We start from the raw sequence: 11,565 nt of genomic DNA, 5'->3' as shown, positions 1-11,565 counted from the left end.
TGAATATTAAAGCATTTATAAAGGAAAAATCCCAAGTAACTCATACATCTTTCAACTGGAGAACCGTTCAACATACCATTTACAGGAATGGACTAAATCTAATTTTGCCAATGTAAAAGAATCTTGAAACAAAATGCTGAGGGGGAAAAAAGTACAGAACAAAGCCTGCATAATTCAAGTAACATTTTAAAACGAGGCTGTGTGTTTTATAAAGTATAAAAACATGGATGGTAAGGACTCAGGTCAGTTTTAAGATCCAGAATATTTCTGGAAGAAAAAGTCTGGTGGGGAACATCTGAACGAGGGCTTTAACTTTCTAATATTTTGTTTCTTTAACAATTCTATAGCCAAAATAGCAAAATACTAATATGTTAACTAGCTGATTTTGTTTTAATTCTTCCTATTCTTTTCTGTGAGTTGGAAATACTTCATGGTAAAAAAAAGATTAGCAAAAACAGTATTTCTGACATATGTAGAAACTAAAGTCCAAAATAAAATACTAGCAAATCAAATCTAGTAATATGCAAAAACTATTATGCAGCATGACCAAGTAGGGTTTATTCCTAGAATGCAAAGTTAGTTTAACCTCTGAAAATCCATTGATGCAAAAACAATATATGCATAGAAGAAAGTACAAAAATGAAATGGTCATCCCAATAGACACAGAAAAAGCACTTAACAAAATTCAACACTCCTTCACGATAAAAACGCTATGAACTAGGAATAGAAAGAAACTTTCATCACTGAAGGTCATCTATACAAAACCCACAGCTATCATCATACTTAGTGGTCAAAGACTGAATGCTTGTCCCCAGTGCTCAGGAAAAAGCAGATGTCCACTCTTAGAACTTCTGTTCAACACTGTACTAGAGTTTCTACCCAGGACAATTTTACAAGAAAAATAAATAAAAGACATTCAGATTGGAAAGGAAGAAATAAAACAATCTTTATTTGCAGATGGCATGATCTTGTATATAGAGAATCCTAAAGGATTTCCTAAAAATCGATTAGAACTAATAAAATGAATTCATCAAGGTCACAGGTTACAAAACTCAATTGCATTTCTATACGGTAGCAATGAATAAACCACAGATGAATTTGAGAAAACAATGCCATTTATAATAGCATCACAAACAATACTTAGGAATAAATTTGACAAAAGAAGTACAAGATATATACTCTGAAAATTACTTATACTCTGAAAATGTTTCTGAAAGAGACAAATAAATGGAAAAACATCCCATTTTTATGGATCAGAAGACAATATTGTTAACATGTTAATATTGCCCCGAACTGACCTACAGATTAGACACACTGCCTATGAAAATCTCAGCTGGCTTCTTTGCTAGAATGGACAAGCCGATCCTAAAATTCACATTAAATTAGAGAGACCTAAAATATCCAAAACCTTGCAAAAAGAACAAAGTTGGAGGACACACACATCTCAATTTAAAAACTTATAGCAAAGCTACAGTATTTCAAGTGTAGTGCTTGCTTAAGAGTAGACATAAAGATCAACAGGATAGCACTAAGAATACAGAGATAAATTCTCACACTATGAACAACTAATTTTTCACACCCTTCTCCCCCACCCCAAGAAAAAACTGAAACAATTCAATGGGGGAAAGAACTGTCTTTTCAACAAACAGTGCTGAGACAACCAGATGTCCACACGCAGAAGAATGAATTTGGGAACTCCCCACCTGATACCATGTAAAAATGTAACTCAAAATAGATTAAACTAAAAGAACTAAAACAATAAAACTTGTAGAAGACAACAGATAATCTGTGTTACCTTTGCTTAGGCAAAACTTTTGAAATATGACAAAGCAGGCCGGGTGCAGTGGCTCAAACCTGTAATCCCAGCACTTTGGGAGGCCAAGGCAGGTGGATCACAAGGTCAAGAGATTGAGACTATCCTGGCCAACACGGTGAAACCCTGTCTCTACTAAAAATACAAAAAAATTAGCAGGGCGTGGTGGTACGTGTCTGTAGTCCCAGCTACTCAGGAGGCTGAGGCAGGAGAATTGCTTGAACCCGGGAGCCAGAGGTTGCAGTGAGCTGAGATCACGCCACTGCACTCCAGCCTGGCACCTGGCAACAAAGCAAGACGCTGTCTCAAAAATAATAATAAGACAAAGCATAAGCAATAAAAGAAAAAATAGACGTTAGATATCATCAAGGTTAAAAACTTCTGTGCTTCCAACAACACTGCTCAGAAAATTAAAAACAACCCACAAAATAGGAGGAAAATTGTTCAAATCATGTTTTTTTTTTTTTTTACAAAGTTGTACTTAAAATACATATAAAAGACTAATACAACTCAATAATAAAAAGCTAAGTAATTTTTAAATGGGTAAAGAAGTTGAAGAGATACACATGGCCAATGTGTGCATGAAAAGATACTTGACCTGAGACAAATACAAATCAAAACCACATGTGGTGGCTCACGCCTGTAATCCAATCACTTTGGATGCCAAGGTGGGTGGATCACCTGACGTAGGAAGTTCAAGACCAGCCTGACCAACATGGTGAAACCCAGTATTAAAAAAATTAAGAAAAGGAAACCACATGAGGTACCACTTGACAGATGCTAGGATGGTATAATCTAAAAAGGTAGATAATAACAAGCATCAGCAAGAATGTAGAGAAATTGAAACGTGTATACACTGCTGGTGGCAGTGTGAAATGGTGTAACTGTTTTGGAAAACAATTCAGCAGTTCTTCAAAAAAGTTTAAACATAGGGTTGCCATGTAATCCAGCAATTCCACTCCTGGGCATACACCCAAGAGAATGAAAAACTTACATCCACAGAAAACCTTGTAAGTGAATGTTTACCACACCATTATTCATAATAGCCATAAAGTAGAAACAACCCAGATGTCCATCAACTCACGAATGGATACAAAATGTGGTATCTTCATACAATGGATTGTTTGACAAAAACAAATAAATGAACTGACACATGCTACAACATGGATGAACCTTTAAAACATTATGCTAAGTAGGCCACACACAGTGGCTCGCGCCTATGATCCCAGCCAAGATGGGCGGATCACTAGAGGTCAGGAGTTCAAGACCAGCCTGGCCAATATGGTAAAATCTCATCTCTACTAAAATACAAAAATATAGCTCGGTGTGGTGATGCACACCTGTAATCCCAATTATTCAGGAGACTGAGGCAGGAGAATGACTTGAACCAGGGAGGTGGAGGCACAGTGAGCCAAGATCACACCACTGCACTCCAGCCTGGGCAACAGTGAAACTCCATCTCAAAAAAAAAAAAAACAAAAAACAAAAAACAAAAACAAACAAAAAAAAAACCCACAATTTTCTTAGTAAACATCCATTTATTTTAAGCACATTTATTTTGAGAGTGACTTTTTTGTGCCCTCAAATCTAGTCTTCCAGTTATTTACTGATGCATAATAAACCACTATAAAACTTAATAACGCCGGGCGCGGTGGCTCACGCCTGTAATCCTAGCACTTTGGGAGGCCGAGGTGGGTGGATCACCTGAGGTCGGGAGTTCAAGACCAGCCTGGCCATCGTGGTGAAACCCCATCTTTAAAAAAACAACTTACTACCTCCCAACAAATGAGACAGAAGAAAGCAGGAGTATCAGGGACCAGACGACTTCCTACCTGAAACCACCAAGACGAACAAAATATACGAAACCCTTTGGAAAATGCCAGATGTCAAATAACAAAAAAGTTATTTCTGAGGGACAGGAAACAAGGTGAGCTCTACTGTTGCTCAAGGAAGTCAGATAGAGCCAGTGGACTCCTAAGTTGGCAGCAAGGGCAATGAATCCAAGAGGCCAAGACAGCTTGGGTTTGTAGCACATATTAGAGAAGAGAGCTGCATTGAGAAAACACTCTGGAAATCTACAGAGGTTCTCTTCTAGTATTCAGCAGAGCACTAACAGGTGCATGGGTGTAAGCACACTACATAAGGCCTAGGAAAGAACTCCCCCAAAATTACAGGTAATAGCTCCCGATACTCACACAGTGCTGGGAACAGTGCCTGTTGCCACCAGCCAAGCTGAAGACTCATAATGCAAGGGACTAATATAAGGTTAGGCAAGGAAGAAGTATTCAAAAAAAACCTTCCCCGGCATTGAGCATTATAAACTAATCCCTGCTCCAGATCTAGCTAACAAATATAAGCAAAAAAAAAAAAAAAAAAAATGACACACTTAATGATAAGATTAATTATAACCAACCAGGAAGTTGTTTCAAAAAAAAGAATTATTAAAGACAGAAGCAGTTTAAAAAAAAAAGAAGAACTGACACAAATGTCAGAGTTTGCAGACAAGGACATTAAAACCATTATAACTGAATTCCTTAAGATCAGAAAGTGAAGTAGAAACAAAAACATAGCAGTTTTTTTAATACATCGACCTTTCAGAGATTAAAACTACAACGTCTAAGATGAAAAATGCACACTGGGAATAATGGAAAATCAGAAATTACAGAAAAAATATAGGGAATATGAAGACATCATAATAACCACCCAAAATGAAAAAAATGAGTATCAGTATGGTGACAGACAACCTGTGGCAGCTACTCTATCAGTAATTTGAGTCCCTTAAGGACTGGAAAGACAGAAAAGCATTTGCACAACATTAGCTCAATATACAAAAGTCAATTGTATTTTTATCTACTAGCAATAAACAATCAGGAATTGAGATTTCTTTAAATAGTACCATTTATAATAGCATCCAAAACAGGAAGTACATGGGATAAATCGGACAGAAGATGTGAAAGATCTGTACACTAAAAACCACAAAACACTTTTTAGACAAATTGAAGACCTAAGTAAATCAAGAGATATATAATGTCCTTGCATTGGAACACTCAGTATTGCCATATGACAATTCTCCCCAAATCAATCTACAGATTGAATGCAGTTGCAATCAAAATGCCAACAGTTTTTTGGTAGAAATTGTCACCGGATTCTAAAATTCCTATGGTAATGCTAAAGAAATAGAATAGTCAAAAAGAGGAACAAAGCTGGAAGACTCACACTACCTAAGACAGTAAAGATAAGACAAAGAGATCAACAGGACAAAATGGAGTCAAGAAAGAGACCCACGGATATATGGACAACTTATTTTCAGCAAAGGTGCAAAGGCAATTCAGTGGAGGAAGGATGGCCTATTCAACAAAAATACTGAAACTAATGGATATCTATGTGCAAAAAAGTGGACTTAAGGCTGGGCGCAGTGGCCCTTGCCTGTAATCCCAGCACTTTGGGAGGCCTAAGCCGGTGCATCACGAGGTCAGGAGTTTGAGACCAGTCTGACCAACATGGTGAAACCCAGTCACAACTGAAAATACAGAAAATCAGCAGGGTGTGCAGATGTGCACTGTAATCCCAGCTACTCAGGAGCGCGAGGCAGGAGAATCAGGTGAACCCAGGAGGCAGATGCTGTAGCCAGCTGAGATCACACCCTCGTACTCAAGCCCAAGCAACAGTTTGAGACTGTCTCCAGGAAAAAAAAAAAAGTGGACTTCAATTCGTAACTCGTATCATATAGAAAATTTACTCTCAGTGAGTCATAGATCTAAATATAAAATTTAAAACTATAAAATTTGTAGAGGAAACCATTTGTAACTTTGAGTTAGGTAGAGCTTTCTAAACTGTAACAACAAAAAAATAATGCTCCATAAAGGAAAAATTGATAAATTTTATCAAAATCTACAACTTTTGCTCTTTAAAGGGCACTGTTAAAAGATTAAAAAGAGCCACTGACTGGGACAAAATACTTGGAAATCATATCTGGTAAAGGATTTATATCCAGAATATATCAAGAATCTCACTGGCCTGAGTGTAATTCACAACTAATTCATCACAACCAGTTATAAATTTCTTTGTTCGTTCTCCATTCCCACTGCTCAACTTGGCTAACCTTTAAAACAAAAAACAGAATCTCACATTTCAATAATTAAAAAACAACGCAATAAAAAACGCATCAAACAGAAACTTCACCCAACACAACAAATGAATGGCAAATAAACACATGAAAAAAATGCTCAACATCTTAGTACTAAAGAAATGCAAATTGGCCAAGTGCAGTGACTCACACCTATAATCCCAGCACTTTGGAAGGCTGAGGTGAGATCACCTGAGGTCAGGAGTTCGAGACCATCCTGGTCAACATGGTGAAACCCCGTCTCTACTAAAAATACAAAAAATTAGCTGGGCATGGTGGCACGTGCCTGTAATCCCAGCTACTCAGGAGGCTGAGGCAGGAGAATCACTTCAACCCAGGAGGCGGAGGTTGCAGTGAATCATGATCACACCACTGCACTCCAGCCTTCAACAGAGTGAGACTCTGTCTCAAAAAAAAATAGAGAAATGTAAATTAAAACCGCAATGCAATACCACTCCACGCCTATTAGAGTAACTAAAAGTAAAAAGACTGACCACACCAAGTGCTGGCCAGGTTACAGGGGAACTGAACTCTCCTCCACTGTTGGTGGAAATGTAAAATGGTGCAGCCACTTGGGGAAACAGTTTCTCAGTTTCTTAAAAAGATAAACATATTACCCATGGATTCCACTCCTGTGTATCTATCTAAAAGCAATGAACACATATGTTTATTGAAAGGTTTGTACACAAACATTCTCAGTAGTTTTATTTGTAATAGCCAAAAACCAGAAATGACTCAAATGTTCATACCACTCAGCAGCAAGGAATGAATTCTTGGTATACAATCATGTACAATACAGGTGAGTCTCAGTTATGCTGAAGGGAAGAAGCAAGGAAAAAGGAGCACATACTGTTTGATTCCATTTGTATACAATTCCAGGGTGTGGACTCGATGCAGTGGCTCATGCCTGCAATGCCAGCACCTTCAGAGGCTGAGGCAGGCAGATCACCTGAAGTCAGGAGCTTGAGAACAGCCTGACCAATATGGTGAAACCCCGTATCTACTAAAAATACAAAATTAGCTGGGCGTGGTAGCTCACGCCTGTAATCTCAGCACTTTGGGAGACCAAGGCGGGTGGATCACTTGAAGTCAGGAGCTTGAGACCAGTCTAACATAGCAAAATCCCGTCTCTACTGAAAATATAAAAATCAGCAGGGTTCCTGTAATCCCAGCTGCTGGTGAGGCTGAGGGACAGGAAGAGCCTGAACCCGGGAGGCACAGGTTGCAGCAAGCTTAGATAGTGCCATCGCACTCCAGCCTGTGTGGCAGAACAAGACTGTCTCAAAAAAAAAAAAAAAAAAAAATGTGCAAACTAACATACGGTGACCAGGCAGAATGGCAGTTGTTGGGGGTGGGAGAGAAGGATGACAAGAGAACATAAAGAAACAACAATGCAAACAACTCAATTTGGAAAAAAAACAAAAAGAGAGACCACCTAGATTTCTACAGGTGTCTTTACCTGGATGGAACTAGTACCTTTCATTTGAGATGGGATGAGGTTTGACTACAGTTTGTACCTTCTCTAAGTATTTTCCCTCATGTTATTTTTATTTTTTTATTTATTCATTTTTTTGAGACAGGGTGTCTTTGTCACCCAGGCTGGAGTGCAGAGGCACCAGCATGGCTCGTGCAGCCTCAACCTCCTGGGCTCCAGTGATCCTCCAGCCTCAGCCTCCTGAGTAGCTAGGACTACAGGCTTATGCCACCACACCCAGCTAATTTGTATATTTTTGTAGAGACAAGTTTTTGCCATGTCACCTAGGCTGGTCTCAAACTCCGGGGCTCAAGCGATCCTCCTGCCCTGACCTCCCAAAGTGCTGGGGTTACAGGAATGAGATACTGTGCCTCACCTATTTTTAAAGATAGCAGAGGATTAAATACAAATATACTATAACAAATGGGAAAGATGCAGAGGTAAATACCACAGAAAACCCATTTAGACTTCCAGGGTAATAAGCTAGCATCCAACAAGCAGCTACCAAGACAAAGTTTTAAAAGAAAACACAATGACAGCATTTTAAGTAGCATGAAAAATAACAACGAGATGTTTCCGATAAAATGTTATTCGTGTTTCTATCCAGAAGTTCCAATGTGTCCATAATGGAAAAAGGAAAAACATAAAGGTCATGTTCGACATTTTCACACCTCAGTTTCACATGAACATTTACAGTTTTACAGCACTAAAGCAAAGCTGCAAGGGAAACACACAAAAGGTATGTTTGGCTCAGTAAGTAAATTCATCACACTTCACTCATTTCCTTCCACCCATTTATCTTTTCAAGTTGCCAAGAACAGCACTGCGAATAATCACCTCCCACACCAAAAACTAAGGAGATGATAATTGGTGTCTGATGACAGGAGATGACATTTTTAAACACTTTAAACTTCATAACATAGATCCCATCTTTAACCACATGTATACTGCTTGAGTGTGTATCTGGACCGTAGCCCAAGAGTAAGCATAAATTCACCAAAAACTGTACTGGTTAAGAAAAAACTGCAACCTAGGCCAGGCACAGCGACTCACACCTACAATCCCAGCACTTAGTGAAGCTGAGGTGGGCAGATCACTTGAGGTCAGGAGTTCCAGACCAGCCTGGCCAACATGGTGAAACCCCATCTCTACTAAAAATACAAAAATTAGCTGGGCCTGGTGATACACGTCTGTAATCCCAGCTACTCAGGAGGCCGAGGCAGGAGAATTGTTTGAACCCGGGAAATGGAGATTGCAGTGAGCCAAGATTGAGCCACTGTACTCCAGCCTGGGTGACAGAGTGAGACTTCATCTCTTAAAAACAAAATTAAAGAGTTGCAACCCAGAAGATTGTGTCATTTATGTACCAGGGGTTTTAAAATACAAGGTCTGGGAAAAAGTGACTATCTACGAAAGTTATTTCCTGGATAATATGAGTAAAAGTCTGAGTTTTTGAAATGTATAACATGAGCAAACATAAAGGGAAATAAATGATTATTTTCTATATTGAGAAATGCACATCATCCATCATTCATCATGTGAGATTCTCCCACCACTTGATAGAAAGTAGCAAAATATGTTAAAGAACTAATTTTGGAATTTATCTATTTTGTCTTACACAAGCTCTTAACATTAAAAAGAACCAGAGGAATATGGTCTGGTACCAGTGTACCCGAACCCGTAACACATGTCTCAAGAAGCTGGGTAAACGTCAGCCACCTTGTCACACAAACGGTGAGGCTGATTATTTCCACCTCCTCTCAAATAACCCCACGCAAAGCTAACAATGAGACAGACTCAAGCAAAAGCGAACATCAGTCCTGGAGTCCAGTGGGACCAATGGCCAGCTGACTCACCAGCAAGCAGATATTTTCAGCAGATAAGGCTGGTAAAATACGACAGAGAGAGGTCATCTTAGGAAAGCAATTGACCTTGTATCTATGGCCAAGAAGTCCACAGGAGTGCTTGAGGGACACCTACAGCAATGCAAAAGAAGCTGTTTGTAACTAAGAAAAATTCCCAACAAGCTAGGTGGCCAGCAACAGGGGGACGATGATGATTATTTGAGACTGAGTTTCACTCTTGTCGCCCACGCTGGAGTGCAGTCGTGCTATCTCAGCTCGCTGCAACCTCTGCCTCCCACCTCCCGGGTTCAAGAGATTCTCTTGCCTCAGCCTCCCAAGTAGCTAGGATTCCAGGCGTGTGCCACCATACCCGGCTAATTTTGTATTTTTAGTACAAATAGGGTTTCACCATGTCAGGTAGGCTGCTCTTGAACTCCGGACCTCAGGTGATCCGCCCACCTTGGCCTCCCAAAGTGCTGGCATTACAGAAGTGAGCTACAGCACCCAGCCAGGGAATTATTAGAACTGTGGTGCAGTCACCTAGTGAATTAGAATGCAGCAAATAAGGAATGAGCTAGAGCCACAGAGAATATGACTGGACCTCCAGGGCTCTATAGAATCCAAAATATGTACATTTAAAAATGTACACAAAAAAATGTGTATAATACGACACTATTTATGGGGAGAAAAATCCTACCCATAACTCTGTATTTCCTATGGATAAATTGATATCAACACAAAAGCAAAGGAAAAGATATGTAATGATTCCCGGTAAATTCCTAACAGTGGTCAACCTTGAGAAAGAGGAGGAGAATGGAGGGAAGAAGAGAACTTACAGCTGGGCGGGCAGGGGCCCTCTGCTCCATGCAGGAAGAACGATAAGAGAAATGGCAATTTTGTTCTTTCACTGTCTACTGCTTCTTATATAGATCAACCCATTGTCTACTCTGCATGCTAATGTTGTAGCTCAGATAATCTGGTTGACCTTTTTAGAGCTTATCTGGGGGGGGGGGGAAGGAAAGGGAAAAAAGAACAAAACTTTTTATTATTCATAGCTGCCAACTTGATCTTGTTCTGGCTCTGGAACGAACCAATTTAAACAGATATTTTCCAAGGTTACAGAGGTTCAAAGATTGATTTGATGAGGTGATACCAGGGCATCCTGTACAACTGTAATTCCTGTGCAGAAAAAATCTACTTTTCATCCCGGTAACATTTTGAGTGTGGTTGCCATTATTTGTTAAGGGTGTTGAAACAATCATCTTCACCTCCCTTTTCAAGCCAGATCTTTGGTTACACAGACCACACATCCCGCTGCATTTGGCCAATGCTGACAGAATTCCCACACATGGCAGGGATTTTTGCTTGGACAGAGTGTTAAAAGGAGGTGAAAGCAGTTTCCATCACCATTCCAACTACTCCTCCACTGAAAAAATCACAGAAAACTCACATAATTAAATTCCAAAGAAATGAATTCAGAATTAAAGACTCATAGGCATCAGCATCAAACAATGGGGAAATGAAATATTCATGGATAGGAACACTCCATATTGTGAAGTCATCAATTTCCCCCAAATTCATCTGTAGACTCAACACATTCCCAATCAAAATCCCAGAAGGCATTTTATAGAAACTGATGAGCCGATTCTAAGAATTATATGGAAATGCAAAGGATCTATTACAGGCAAAACGATTTTGTAAAAGAAAAAGTGGAAGGATTTACAATACTTGATTTCACTACCCACTATAAATATACAATAATCAAGCCTGATGGTAACTGGCATAAAGATGGACATATGGATCAACAGAGCAGAATAAAAAGACCAGAAATAGACCACACAGACACAGCTCACGGAATTTTAACAAAGGTACCCAGGCAATTCAATGGGGAGAGGGTAATCATCTCAACAAACGGTGCTCAGGCCATGCGCAGTGGCTCACACCCATAATCCTAGCACTCTGGGAGATCAAGGCAGGAGGATCACTTGAGCCAAGGAGTTCAAGACCAGCCTGGACAACACAGCAACATCCCCCCACCTCTACAGAATAATTTTAAAATGAGGGCTGGGCACGGTGGCTCATGCCTGTAATCCCAGCACTTTGGGATGCCTAGGTGGATGGGTCACTTGAGGTCAAGAGTTCAAGACCAGCATGGCCAAAATGGTAAAACCTCGTCTCCACTAAAAATATAAAAATTAGCCGGGCATGGTGGCAGATGCCTGTAATCCCAACTATTAGGGAGGCTGAGGCAGGAGAATCACCTGAACCTGGGAGGCAGAGTTTGCAGTGAGCCAAGGTTATGCCACTG

This window comes from Sapajus apella, unplaced genomic scaffold (genome assembly GCF_009761245.1).
Source record: "Sapajus apella isolate SASKATOON/1434 unplaced genomic scaffold, GSC_monkey_1.0 scaffold51, whole genome shotgun sequence".
NCBI classification, from domain to species: domain Eukaryota; kingdom Metazoa; phylum Chordata; class Mammalia; order Primates; family Cebidae; genus Sapajus; species Sapajus apella.
This window is presented reverse-complemented; position numbering follows the sequence as displayed.